Genomic DNA, 15,480 nt, shown 5'->3' with positions numbered 1-15,480 from the left:
ATACCTTAAAGGACATCCAATATACATTGAATAAGGACCATGACTCACCAAGGTCGTCCGACCATGAGGACGCACTCTCCTTAAGAGATTGTATGGATTTTGTAACGGGCTATCTAAGACAAGAATGGGAGTACACCATGGAAGCCCAAAGGGTTGCTCAGAGTTTGGGAATTCAGCAACTCGAGCTGCCTCAAAGGAAATGAGTCTTTTTATGGATTTTTACGTAAAACATTATTTATTTTGAAGTAATTTGAACAAATGAAATCTTTTGGGATAATTAGTTTATGATACCATAATATTTTACAAATTGTTCTAAATTTACTTAGATTTACATGAATATCCACTGTGATTTATTGCAAACTACTAGAATATAATAGGCGCATTGCATCTTAACTTTCATGCATGGGGATAATAAGCCTTGAATTACATGTCCCGACGCTACAGTAACTGTCCAATCCCAAGCGGGGTTTGGGGGCATTACAAGCGCACTGCAGCCACCGATCTTAAGGCCGAGACGTTAGGATCATTGATGCCATCTACTCATCGAGGATTACTACTCATTTAAGGTCATACACCAAACAACAATGAGGAATAGGTCGAAAAGTATATTGACCCTGAGCACTTTGATAACATGGTTTACGATACTGATGAAGGCCTGTTCTAACATATGCCTCCACATGCCACAATAGTAGACCCTGACTGACCCCTACTCGCATTGACTAGCTACTATATGTCTAGTGATGGACGATAGGTTTGGTGAACAACTTCTTCTCTTTTATGTGATAGTCGTTATATTATGTATACACATAGATTTCGAGAATGAAATCTTTTTTTAGGAGAGGAGGATGTAAGCCCACTAGAAATTTAGTGGATGAATTTCTTTAGGCTTTTGGAACGTTGTGAAAACAACACAAAAGTCTCACGAGTTGGGACATCACATAGGTTTTAGGTTTTAGTATGTCAACTTAGTCAATTTGAGGTACCTAGAAGTATGAGATTGAGAAATGGTTTGCGTTGTTAGTCTTAGATGAATATTTACGAATTTTTGTTGAAATAATACGTTTTTCATTTTTTGGAGCAAAGTTGTTCGAAAACGCCTTTTAATTTAATCGAGGCACTTAGGAGTCAAAATTTGTGAAACAAATAGCACTATTAGGTTCGTATGGTTATTAAGGATTTTATGGTGCAATGTTATTTTCGCCATTTTTTGAGTGAATAGTAAGATCTATGATAAAGCCATGTGGCACTCAATCTAGTCATTTTCAAATCATAGTGTGGATTATCCAAATTAGTCTAGAGAAGTTTTATTTAGACACTTGGCAAGATCTTAACCACACTTGGTGAATAGTATCAAACACTTACCATCAAAAGGAACCATGAGATTAAAATATTAAAGAAAGGGAGGAAAATCAAGCATTATGATCATTCCACCAAAGCCAAACACTATTCCATCATATCATTCATTTTTTTTCCAAACAAAAGAGGGTTTCAACCTTAGTGAAACCTCAAATCTTTGAGATCCAATTGAAACTCTAAAACCTTAGTCAAAGCTGAAACCCTTAAAAGATTTTCCCAAACCCCAAACCTTAAATGTTAGCCAGTTTTAGCTCAGTGTTTAATCACTTATTTAAATCACTTCCACATATTTTTAACCACTCAAATTCATATCATTACGCCCTCATCCATTCTTTTATACCTTACTAATTTCATTGGTGTGATGACCCGAGTTTGCCAAAACATGGCCCATAGAATTCATTCTTGGTTGCCATGGCATTTTAAGAGCCTTGTTAATTTGGAAGGCTTTAGAGTCTTTCATTTAGTGATTTGAGCCCAAGAGGGGAGTGACTCTAGATTGCCTTGTGATTTTCGGCCCTATTTAGAAACCCAAGCCCAATGGCTTTAAGTCCATCGCCCAAACCTTAATCATTAGTGTCATGTGTCATACATGTGTTATACTATAAATCTGGTCTTGATAGTGGGCTAAGGGGGAGAGAGAAGTGTAGGGAAATACCAAAAGGTGGCTTGCACGCCTACCTTAGAGGATTTGCCATTTGTAAACATGCTAAAAACCTTCTAGAAGAGTCAAGGGACAAAAGGAACCTAGATAGACTAAAAGATTTTCAGCCAACCCATTTCCCCACGTGCCTAGAACCTTGTTTTGGCTTTATTTCGAGTTCCAAGATAGACTTCTTGGAAAGAGAAGCCTAGGGAAGAGGAAGGAAGTTTCTCTAGAAAAGATGCATCGGAAACCAAAAGGGGCACATGAGATTTCGGATTTTGGTTAGAATTTGCCAAGTGTCAACATGCATTAAGCTTCTAGAAGATTAGATGAAGGGACTCCTGTATCAAAGGACAAATATGCCCCTAGGATTTTGGCTACCACATTTCCAATGCACCTCTTCACTTGCCACTTGTCACTTAGATTATTTTTAGACCAGTGGCACATGAGGAGTCATCTTGGGAAGGAGCAATAGAAGATGAAGCATCAACTTGGGAAGTGGAAAAGAGAGTGGCGGCTAGGGCAAGGCACACGCCCATGCCACTTGTCATCCATGCCAAATGTTGCTTGTTGGGAAAGGAAGAGGCATGAGATGTTTTACAAAGATACCCTTGGAGAGATATTCACTTGCTTAAGGAAAGGAAGGGCATAAAGGGGAAAGAAGGGATTTCGGCCAAGGGAGAGGAAACCCTACATGCCACCCCAAGTAGTCCATTCCCAATGCAAATCCAAGTGGAGATTTTAAGAGTCTTTTCAGCAAAAGAGAAAAGGGAAGGAGAGAACACTTACCACTTGTCATCTATGTAAGGATTTTGGAAGCAACCAAAGAGGGAAGTGAGGAGGCTACTATAAAAAGGAGGGAGTACATGCCTATTGGCTTTTCCCTTGCCATTTTTTGGAATTTGCATGAACTCTCACTCTCTCCACACAATTCTCACATGTTCACTTGAAGATTCTTGCACTTTCTCGCACTTTCTTTCCAACCAAACAAGGGAGATTCCTTTTCAAGAGAGGATTTCTCTACCATCAAGATTAGACAAGGTAAGAATCGGTTTTTCTCTTAGTCTTACACACACAAGTCACTTTCTCAACTCAAAATGAGATTCAAATCTCATAGGATTTCGAGAATGGTGAAATACACACACTTTCTATTCATTCTTATGGAAGAAGATTATAGGGTTTTGAAGGAACCCTTGAAGCCGAATGGTAGGGGACGTATACCCTCCATGTTTTTTGATCACCTCATGTGTATTCATCTTATTTCAAGTCTTGTTCTACTTCATGAGTGAAATGAAGTGGTTTTGACCAAAAAACCCTAGAGGCTGAATGATTTGAGATCAAGTGATGCCCTAGAAATCCTCACACACTTAAGAACACGAAATAGGATTTTTCTAGGCACTTTCTAATGAAGCACATTTGGATTTACAGCTTGCTAGTATTTTCTTATGTGGATTTTTGTGAGCATACACTCAACTTACTTTTGATTAATATTTGTATATGATTGTGTAAATCCTTTCATTGTTATGTTTGCTTTGTTTGCTATTTCTTGTTTGTTTGTTGGAATATACTTATGTGATCTTGGAATATGAATATTAGATGAATGGTATGTTTGGTTTAAGATGAAAATGGAAAGAATGTTCTTAGCATGTTTCGGTTCTAAGGAAAACATTGTTGTTGATTTGTGTTTCTTGATGATTCGGCTATACCATGTCTTAGAAGTTTCAGAGAGGATCGTGCCTAAGATGGCTACAAGTCGGCCTGAACCCTCCATCCTGGAGCGACTCAAGGCCATCAACCAGGAGATCTATGGAATACTTGAGTTTATTGCGAAATTAAGATGGCATAACAATCGAGATAAAGATAGGACCTTAAAAAAATGTGTGAAGCCTAAACCCTCTTGAAGAAAACGGGAACCTAAACTGCTTTGTGGTAGAAAAGAAAGAAGAAAAGGAAGGAACCTATGGTTTAGATCTCAACTTTTGGGGAATTGTGTTTTGAGGAGGTCTCGTGTTTTGGGAGATTTAAATTATACTCTATGCTTTTGGGATGCGATATCTTTATGATACATGTTTATGCTTGTTGGACAATGTTTGGATATGATGTTATATGGTGCCATGTGCTTTCCAATTGTTTATCGCATTGCTTAGATTATCCGACCTTTACTATTTTTCTACTGCTATGTTATTACATACTGCTAGTGCACTTAGGTGCATTGCATATTATCTGTCATGTACGAGGGGTGTGTAGCCTTGTGTTACATGTCCCAACATTTCAGTCACCGCCCAATTCCAAGCGGGGGCTGAGGGTGCCACAATTTGGCCAAGAAAAAATAGATTTGGGCTTGTTGGAGACCGAAACACCAAACAAAACCCTAAATGAGGCCTAATCGATTTAGACCCATCACTGCCCTTGAGAATCTTTCCTCCAATGCCCTTGTCTGTGATGCCCCAAATTCCACTTAGGATTGGACGAACTTTGAAGCGTCTGGACATGCAACACAAGGTTACCTACCTCCGTTCATGACAATTAAAGATGCAATGCACCTAGCACGCATCTAGCAATATGCAATATTCACAATGGATAATTTTTTTTCTTGAGCAATACTATGCACCAAATGAGATATATCCCAAAAAAATTGAAACATAATACATAAACATCAAAGTGATAAACAAGGCTCCATAAGTGCGTGCATAAACTAAAACATCTACTGGGTTAATCTGTCAAGTATCCAATGCAACTCGGTCAGGGAGACCATAATACTATCTATGAATCGGAGCATGGAGACTACGAGCTCTGCATTATGTATGCACTACCTAGTTGACCATCTCCACTCGGCCAACGTCCATTGTATCTATCAAACCTGACACATCGTCTACTATTCTGAGGGGAATGACAGTTGAACTATCATAGTGAGATGTGAGTACAGGTCTCAGCAAGTTAACAAAGAACTTAACTAATAGTTTAAAAATGCATGCATGAAAGTAAAAACATGAATGCATAGCATGATCATAAATAAGCTTGTCGTGACTTGACAATTAACATGGCATGTACTAACATGACTTGAATTGACATAGGAAGTACTTGAACATGGATTGAACTTGACATGACCTTGAGCGTGAAGTGAACATGGATTGAACATGAACTGAATGTGAACTTAACTTGAAATAACATGAACTTGAACGTGAAATATATGAATTTGAAATCTTGTTCATTAAACAAGCATGATTAATAAAAGTGACCATATGGGTGCTATACGGTTCCCCTTGAGCCATTTGTCCCTACCGCTTATCGTATCAAAATACAAGCTTCTATACTAGTTGTGAGTGCATTAACATACGTACCAGTTCCAGGTATCTGCACTTGCTGTGGAAAACGTAATGTACGTGATTACGCCCAAAGAATAATGCGGTAGTTGTAGCACAACTTTGGGGTGTCGATTCCACAGAGAGACAAATTAAAAAGAATAGTAGAATGAACAAAGAAACTAAAGAAAAATACTAAATGATAAATGGAGAATAAAGATTAATTTTAAATGTAAATTAAAGTGAAGCAAAGTGATTAATGGAAAAAGTACTCAAGTTTGACAAACAATAAAGTGTCGGGAATCCCTTACACAAATATGATATTTTAATTATTCTTAATTCATTGAATAACTCAATTGAGAACTCAATTCCTAATATTCACAATCGGAAGGTATAGATTTATAAATCAAGATTAAACCAAATGTAAGCCTTTGAAAAATCATTCACCACTTTTAAAATATGTAAATTATTATCACTATTGAGAAAATCCAACGACGACAATATACTCAGGAAGCGATATTGCAACAAAGAATTAAATCAACATAGATAAATAATTGATCCAAACATAATCAAAGAGCTAATCTATTCAATAGAAAAGCATGATTGAATCCACAAACAGAATAAATTCTATGATTATTTGGAGAAGAAAACATCAACAATGAATTGAGAATGATAAAACAAAAGAGTTTTAGTAATTGAAAATCAAATACATAAATCAAATATAGATTAAAAATACCATCTAATATGCAAGTTCATCCCTAGCCCTACTTAAGAATTTAGTTACCCATAACTATAATGGACAACAAAAATCTCAAGAGAAAAATAGAGCAAACGATGGCCATGAAAATTAATTTCAGATCTTCCTCCTTCAAACTAATCTGTCTCCCCTCTTCTCAACTCCCCAATTTCGTCCTAATGATATGCTTAAATAGGGTAGGAAAGAAACCTTAATGCCTTTATATTCCCACACAGAAAATCGCCTAAATTTTAGGACTCAACTTGGAAGCCACATGTCTACTTCAGGAATTTGAATTTGGAAATCTTTATTAGAGACAACTTGTAGCCCTTTAAGATAGCTTTCCAGCGCATTAAAAATTACATCAATCTGATATTTAAGTGAAAAGTTATGATTAAAATACTAAAGTGTGTTCATTCTGTCTCCTAGCACATTTTGGACTCTGATCCGAGTTACTCTCAAATCTCATCATTATCCTTATTTGAAGAGTCCTACACTCGTTGAAAGTTCTTAGGTTGTTTCAACGTCTTCTCACTTAAAAATCCTTTGAATTTGAATGGGTTTGGATTTGCTCTTTTATAGACTCTGAAATTAAACATAAAAATCTGCTCCGAAGTAGCCCAAAGTAAATAGAAACTCAATTCAATAATACACATTAATTCCAATGATTTTGATTAACATTTTAGCATTTTAGTCCAATAATTGGATATTTAGAGTGCACTCTCGTACACTCATCACACCCCCAACTTGCTTATTTATAGTCCCTAACAATTTTTATGCTAAAGAGATGAAAGAAATAAGAATCACTAAAATAGGCCCCATCAATTCACATTTTCTAGATTCATATATCAAAAACAAACTAAGGAATCCAATAACCCATCAAGATCAATCCACTTATAGCAATTCACAGAGTGTGTGTATGTTCTCCAAGCTATAACCATCTTTTACCACTAACCTTGACACATGCAACATCAAGAACATCTCAAGCAAAAGGTTCAACTCCATAACTCATGGGTATAATAGTGTTTCGTGTAAGGGCTCTCTCTATGGAGTTCACAAGTGGTGTACACACAATCACATAGAGATTTAGGTAATTATGAATAAGCAACAAGCAAACATTGATTTTATGATAGGAACACTAACAAATGAGAATTTAATCATTCTTTCCAAAAATTTACTTAGGATCAAAACAGTCAACACAAAAGGTTGTAAAGCGGCTTAGGTTAAGGCTATATGAAAAAAATGAAAAAGGATTCAAAAATTTCCAATTACATACAAAGGGAATCTTATTAAATATCTCAGTAGACCACACTTCTCACTTGATATACTCTCCAACTTTTCAAATCATCGAATAATGCCTCTTTTTCCTTTTCTTTTCTTTTTTGATTTTTTTCTTATAATTTGTTGAACAATTATGCCACCCTGGTATTTTACTATTTCTACCCAGCCTTAGTATTTTTGCCTTTGAAGCTCACTGACTTGAATACCTTGTAACTCATGTTCTTCCCTTTTCTCTCTCTCCCTTTTTCTTATTCCGTGCAATAAATAAATAAATAAATAAGAATTTCACATCTGATACACACTTGGAAGTAACAAGGGTAGGGAAAATAAGTGTGTAGGTTATACTCCAATGTGGAGAGGTAAGGATAATGTGAGCATATGAAAAGAAAAAGCTACATGTGTTTATTGGCTCAAAGTTGGCTACTAGGGATCTATGATTGAAGGGGTTAGCTTGAAAGGCTCAAACGTTGATCCTAAGTTGACGTTTGTCATATCCCAAGTAAAGCTACCATCTTATCACAAATCATGTAATGATATTCTCACAAGAAGTGCCCAATTCAACAGATCAATAAACGCTTATCACAATTTACTACATTTCTAGGCTCTCAATCCTCTCCAAAACTCACATGAATACTTAAGAAAAAGAGTTCTCTAGCTACATGTGTCAAACCACCATCTTACCACAAACCTTGGATGAGTGGATTAAAGGTTCTGTGAATGCCTTAGCAAAAATGATTATAGTGGGTTTGGTGAATTCACGAATATGGCCATGAATGAGAATGAGTACACATGTGAAAATGAGCACGTGTGATGCAAAATTAAAAAAAATTGACACATGAAAATATGCCACAGAGTTCCAACAAGCATTTTAAATACTGAATTTGGACCACCACCTCCCAACTTAAATGAAACATTGTCCTCAATGTTTAAGAATTAAATTTGAATGGAGAGTAACTAAAAAGGGTAGAATACACATGATGAGTGACGTGGGTAGCTCGCTAAGCACCAAAGATGGTACCCTAAAATGATAAAATGAAACTAACCTACAAACAAAAAAAATAAAAATAAAACAACAGTAAACAAAAAGGAAAAGAAAGAAAATAAGAGAAAACAAAAATAAAACAAAACAAACAAAACAAATAAAGAAAAACATACTTGCGTGTTGTTGTCAAGGTTGATAGACCGGATCCACAAGTGGAATGTCTTTCACTTCCGGAACTTGTCTATTAATTAATACTTTAAGGCGTTGATCATTTACTTTAAAGATCCGACCATCATTAGGATCCTCTATTTCTACCGCCCCATTTGCAAAACCATTCTTCACTACAAAAGGGCTGGTCCACCTAGACCTAAGTTTTCCTGGGTGTTTATGGAGTCTACAATCATATAAGAACACTAGGTCATTAGGCTTAAACGTCTTCCTACCAATATTTTTATCATGAGATGCTTTCATTTTAGCCTTATAGATTTTAGAGTTCTCATAAGCATCATTTCTTAACTCCTTTAACTCGATTGACTGAAATTTTCTAAGCTTATCCTCATTCAATTTAGAAGAAATACTAACAAGGGAAGTGTCATCTCGGTCGAGAAATGCTTGCTTAGGACCTGGGGGCAGTGGCTTCAATTCCAATTTGGGACTATCCATGGTTGAAGGAATTTGCTTTTCACTTTTCTTAGATTGCTCCTCAAATTTCAATTGCCAAATATGTGGGCCATAATCCTGAGGTTCATCAAAAGCACAAATATTAACAACATCAGATGAATCATTCATAGTATCAAACTCAAAATTAATAAGAAAATATTCAGGGGAATCAGAATCATGAGTTGTGTGAACTCCCTTGTCTATGAGTGTGTCAATCATGTATGTTTGGTGGCACTTATCATCCTCCCTAAACTGATTATTGATGTAGAAAATGTTGATCTCCATGGTCATGTTTCCAAAAGATACTTTCATCAGCCCATTCTTGCAGTTTATAAGTGCATTAGCCGTAACAAGGAAAGGTCTACCTAATATGAGAGGAATCTTAGAGTCAGAGTCAACAACGGACTGAGTATCCAAAATTAAAAAATCAACAGGGTAGTAAAACTTGTCAATTTGGATCAAAACATCCTCAACTATCCCTCTTGGTTTCTTAATTGAACGGTCAGCCAATTGAAGCGCAACAGAAGTAGGCTTAATTTCACCCAAACTAAGCTGCAAATAAATGGAATAAGACATCAAATTTACACTAGCTCCTAAATCTAGCAACGCTTGCCCAAACTCATGATTCACAATATTACATGCAATGGTTGGACAACCAGGATCCTTGTACTTAGGAGGAATTCACTGCTCAATTAGAGCACTAACTTGCTCTGTTAGAAATGCTGTCTTCTTAACATGGTACTTCCTCTTAACTGTACACAAATCTTTGAGAACTTTTGCATAAGTAGGAACTTGTTTAATAATATGCAAATGAGGAAGATTGATCTTTACCTGCCTGAGGTTCTCCAAGATTTCATTGCTAGAATCCAAAGTTCGCATACCAGATTTTAAAGTTTGAGGAAATGGTACCTTAACTGGGCTCTTGATTACCTCGGCTTCTTTGGGAAACTCAACACTATCCTTGCTTTGTTTCTCTTTAACATCATCTGGCTTATCAGTTGTTGAGATGCGTGAGGACTTACCACTTCGTGTCACAATGGCATTAACCTCATTCAAATTTTCTTTAGCCATATGTTGACCTTAAGGTATGGATTGAGCTTGAGAAGGGAACTTGCCACGCTCATTCACACAAGGAGCTCATCAATTTGGACACTTGGCTCTTTATCTCCTTATTTTCTTCAACAACCTGCGTAATCAAAGATTCAAACTTTTGATTAGTTTTACCCTGGCCTCAATAAAAGCATGCAAAGTGTCTTCTAAATGACTCCTAGAAGATGAAGGTGCATGACATGGTGCAGGATATGATCCAGGGGGTTGTGTAGGCGACTGATTTTCAGACTTCCAGCTAAAATTGGGGTGATTGCGCCACCCCAGATTATAGGTATCAAAGTAAGGAGTAAAAGGCTTCTTGTACATACCTAAGGAATTATATTGTTTCTCATACATCCCTCTCATCTCAGCAAATGTGGGACATTCTTGGGCGAGGTGATCTACCCCGCCACACATAAAACATGGTCCAAAAGACTCTGCATGATTAGCCACATGTGTTAGCTTTAAGTCCTTAGTCTTTAACACATCTAGCTCCCTAGTGAGCATCTCAACCTTAGCCTTTAGGCTATCCTCTTCCCTGAGATGGTAAATTCCACCACCATTTGGGTTTCCAGCAGGTCGTGACCTATTTGTGCTTTTAGTAGCACTAGGTCCAGTCCAAGTGTGAGTTTTTTCAGCAAGCTCATTGAAGTATTTTATGGCCTCATCAGGATCTTTCTGTAAGAACTTACCATTACACATTATCACCACAAATTGGCACTCTCTAGGTGTAAGTCCCTCATAAAAATAGTTCACTATGCGCCAATTCTCATACCATGGTGAGGACACATACTCAACAACTCCTTAAATCTCTCACAAGACTGATACAAAGTCTCACTGTCCTTTTGTACAAAGGTGGAGATTTGCCTTTTTAATGCATTGGTCTTATGTTGGGGAAAGTATTTATTAAAGAAAACTTGAGTCATCTCACTCCATGACCCAATAGATTGGGGTCTCAGTGAGTATAGCCAACTCTTAGCTCTATCCTTCAAAGAGAAAGGAAAAAACTCAAGTCTCACAATGTCATCAGTTGTATTTTGACTATGAAAAGTCGCAACTACTTCCTCAAACTCCCTAATGTGTACATATGGATTTTCATTTTCCAAGCCATGAAAAGGTGGGTGTAACTGTATCATCCCTATTTTAAAATCCAGTTGGCGAGTATTAGCTGGAAACATAATGCATGATGGTGTGGCTGTGCGTGTAGGGTGGAGGTAATCATGAAAAGTTCTAATGGGTTGATCTTCGTGTTCACTCATTTCTTCGGGACTAGATGTCAAATAAAGGATTTAAAAAGCTTGATTCTGACTCTTCCACAGGCCTACAAGCAAATCTACCCAAAGTGTCTCTATATCTGTGCATGCAAGGTAACAAAATACTAAAAACTAAAAATTCTATGAAAAAATAAATAAAAATAAAAATGCAGCAAGCTGAAAGAGGGAACGAAGTTACCGCCTTTACAAACTGTTGAAATAAAAACCTATCTAGCAATTCTTCTACCATCTCCCCGACAACGGCTCCAAAATTTGATTATGCCAAAAGAATAATGCGGTAGTTGTAGCACAGTTTTGGGGTGTCGATTCCACAGAGAGACAATTAAAAGAATAGTAGAATGAACAAAGAAACTAAAGAAAAATATTAAATGATAAATGGAGAATAAAGATTAATTTTAAATGTAAATTAAAGTGAAGCAAAGTGACTAACGGAAAAAATACTCAAGTTTGACAAACAGTAAAGTGTCAGGAATCCCTTGCACAAATATGGTATTTTAATTATTTTTAATTCATTGAATAACTCAATTGGGAACTCAATTCCTAATATTCACAATCAGAAGGTATAGATTTATAAACCAAGATTAAACCAAATGTAACCCTTTGAAAAATCGTTCACCACTTTTAAAATATGTAAATTATTATCACTATTGAGAAATTTCAACGACGACAATATACTCAGGAAGTGATATTGCAGCAAAGAATTAAATCAATATAGATAAATAATTGATCCAAACATAATCAAAGAGCTAATCCATTCAATAGAAAAAGCATGACTGAATCCATAAACAGAATAAATTTTATGATTATTCGGAGAAGAAAACATCAACAATGAATTGAGAATGATAAAACAAAAGAGTTTTAGTAATTGAAAATCAAATACATAAATCAGTTAAAAATACCATCTAATGTGCAAGTTTATCCATAGCCCTACTTGAGAATTTAGTTCCCCATAAATATAATAGACAACAAAAATCTCAAGAGAAAAATAGAGCAAATGGTGGCTATGGAAATTAATTTCAGATCTTCAGCCTTTAAACTAAGTCGTCTCCCCTCTTTTTAACTCCCCAATTTTGTGCTAATGATATGCTTAAATAGGGTAGGAAAGAAATCCTAATGCCTTCATATTCCTGCACACAAAATCGCCTAAATTTTAGGACTTAACTTGGAAGCCACATACCCTGTAACACACCGCTTCTTCCTTCGAACGTACGTTCCTTCTTTCTGACGTAAGCAAGTTCTGAGGACGGAAATTATGTAACCGTCCGCCCCTTCTCTCTAATGACTACGAGCCTCGTCATGCGTGCCGAACTCCGATGGCGTGTTTCAAAAGATATTAGGTGACTTCTAAGGCATGCCCAGAGTTTTAAATGTACTGGTAATATTTATAAGGAGTATTTCTAGTATTATTGAATTAAGTTTGATTTTAAATGTGACAATTATAATATTCTTGAAGAGCTCCAAAAATATTATAATTATCGGAAATCAATTTAATATTATTATTAAAATGATTTCAGTTATTTAAAATATTATGAGATTTAAATTATGTTGAAAGCTTCAATTAATTAAATGATTTTATCCTTTTAAATATATTAAATAAGACTTCATCATTTATTAATGATGAAGGAATATTATTTTATAACCTAAAGTTAGTTTAAATAATATTCCTCCTTAATTCCTCTAAGTGCTTTTAATTAAGTTAATGTTTACGTATTTTCAAATAAGTGTTTTAATCCTTCATCATTAGATCGTTTTGAAGATCCCAAGACGAAGGGACTGGGTTAAATACCCAGACCCCTCTTTCTTCTCCCTCACTTTTCCCCAGCCCTCTCTCTCTCCTCCCTCTCCCTCGCGGATTGCACCGCACGACACCCTCCCCATGCCCAATTCCTCCACTGTCCAGCCCGGCGCCGCCATGCACCGGTGAGCCTCACCTCCACCACCGTCGGCACCTCCTCCCTCCGGTGAGTTCTCCCATTCCGGCCCTTCTCTCTCACGCTCTCTCTTCCTCTCTCTTGGCAATGCACAGCCCGAATGGGCTTCACGTTGCTGCGCCGCCGTGCGTCGTCCTCCGGTGCCACCACCTCCACGGTAGCTCCTCCTGGTCTCCCCCTTCCTCCTCCACATGACCCGAGGCCCATAGCCTCCCTCCACCGCACGGGTTCTCTCCCTCCCTCACGCACAAGTTTCTCCCCATCCACCGTCGTACGCCACCACCCACATTGCCCAGCCACCTTCATATGCCTCCTCCAGCCACCACAGACACATCCCGACCACCCATGGCCCCGATCTGCCACCCATGCATGCACACTCTCTCACTCTCTCACAGACTCTCCCTCCTTCCCAAGCTCGACCCGCCGTCGTAGGCCATTGTGGCGCCACCCCAGCGCCACCACAAGTTCCACCGCACCTCCCTCAGCCCCTCCATGACCAACCACGACCAGCCAAGCTTTTCCCCCATTTTCATGCCTCAAGACCCACGGGTTCCCCTTGGAAACCCATGGCTCTGCGTGTTCCGCCACCCCAGCCACCATGGGACCACTCTCAGCCTCCCTTGACCTCCCTTGGTCTAACCCTAGGTCCAAACCACCACTTTATGTGGTGGGTAGCCACTGCACGTGATGGATAGCCACTGCATATGGCTAACCGCCACTGTACACGACTAGATCCGCCGTGTTACGCTCCTTTCCACCATTATAAGGCCACCAAGAGCCCTTCCAAGACCACACTTAGCTATCCAAACACCCAAATAGCCACCATACGTGGGTTAGCCGCCACGTACGACCCTTCCGGCATCATCAACCGTGACGGTTAGCGAGCAAAGCATGGGTTATCCCGTCGATGGTATAACCCTTTATCCCTCGTTATTTATGTTAGGTGTTGATTAGTTGATTAGGTTGTGGACTGTGCTGTTAGTATTTGTGGAGTTCGTTGTGTTGTGATGTGTTGTGTAGTGAAGTGTTGGGCCTAGCTGTGTAGTGTGCTGTGAAGTGTTAGGCGTAGTTAGGAAGTGTGCTGTGAAGTGTTGTGGACTGTGCTGTGTAGTGTGGTTGTGGAGTATGTGTTGTATTAGTGATGTGGCATATGGAATGGGAACAGTACATGCTGAGTGTACTTTGTGTGTGGCGTAGTGTGAGATAAGGAGAGTATACGTAAAATATACCCTCCTGGCATATTGTGGAATGGGAAGAATACACGTGGAGTGTACTCTATGTGGCGTGGCGTGTGTGAAGGGAGTACATGGTGGAGTGATGCACCATATGGCAGGTATGCCATAATGGTGATGCGGCATAGTGTGTGTGAAGCGAGTACACTTGGAGTGTACTCCATGTGGTAGAGTGATGTACCATATGGCGAGTATGCCATAATGGTGATGTGGCGTACTATGTGGGAAGGGAATACACGTGGAGTGTACTCCATGTGGTGGAGTAATGCACCATATGGCGGATATGCCAGAATGGTGATGCGGCATAGTATGTGTGAAGGGAGTACACGTGAGTGTACTCCATGTGGTGGAGTGATGTACCATATGGCGGGTATGCCATAATGGTGATGTGGCATAGTGTGTGAAGGGAGTACACGTGAAGTGTACTCCATGTGGTGGAATAATGCACCATATGGCGGGTATGCCATAATGGTGATGTGGCCTAGTGTGTGTGAATGGAGTACACTTCACGTGTACTCCGTGTGGTGGAGTGATGCACCATATGGCGAGTGTGCCATAATGGTGATGTGGCGTAAGGTGTGTAAATGGAATATACGTGGAGTGTACTCCGTGTGGTGGAGTGATGCACCATATGGCGGGTATGCCATAATGGTGATGTGGCATAGTGTGTGTGAAGGGAGTACACGTGGAGTGTACTCCATGTAGTGGAGCAATGCACCATGTGGCGCGTATGCCAAAATGGTGATGGGTTGCAGCGTGTGTAAAGGGAGTATACGTGGAGTGTACTCCATTAGGTAGCGGCACTTCGTGTGGCGTGTCGCAGAGATGAGGATGGTTGTGTGATTGATGGGCGTGGAACGTGATGAGTAGTGTCAGGAACTGTGGAACAATGTCCTGAAGTAGCTGTGATGTGGCCTATAGTCTAAGGTGCCAGGTGTCACTGTAACTGACTTATGGCGAGGAGTATGCGTGAAGTAGCAGAACAAGTGTAGGA

At 38.7% G+C, this 15,480-nt stretch overlaps 1 non-coding gene across 1 annotated transcript; it reads left to right on the top strand.

The window, feature by feature from the left end:
- Positions 1–10,820: 10,820 nt before the first annotated feature.
- Positions 10,821–10,927, top strand: LOC121236261. Its single transcript, XR_005934701.1, has one exon. It is a non-coding gene; the product is annotated as a small nucleolar RNA R71 (small nucleolar RNA).
- The last annotated feature ends 4,553 nt before the right edge of the window (positions 10,928–15,480 follow it).

This window comes from Juglans microcarpa x Juglans regia, chromosome 6D, assembly GCF_004785595.1.
Source record: "Juglans microcarpa x Juglans regia isolate MS1-56 chromosome 6D, Jm3101_v1.0, whole genome shotgun sequence".
Classification (NCBI taxonomy): Eukaryota; Viridiplantae; Streptophyta; class Magnoliopsida; order Fagales; family Juglandaceae; genus Juglans; species Juglans microcarpa x Juglans regia.
Note: the sequence above shows the minus strand (reverse complement) of the source record. Positions and strands in the feature narration are given on the sequence as shown.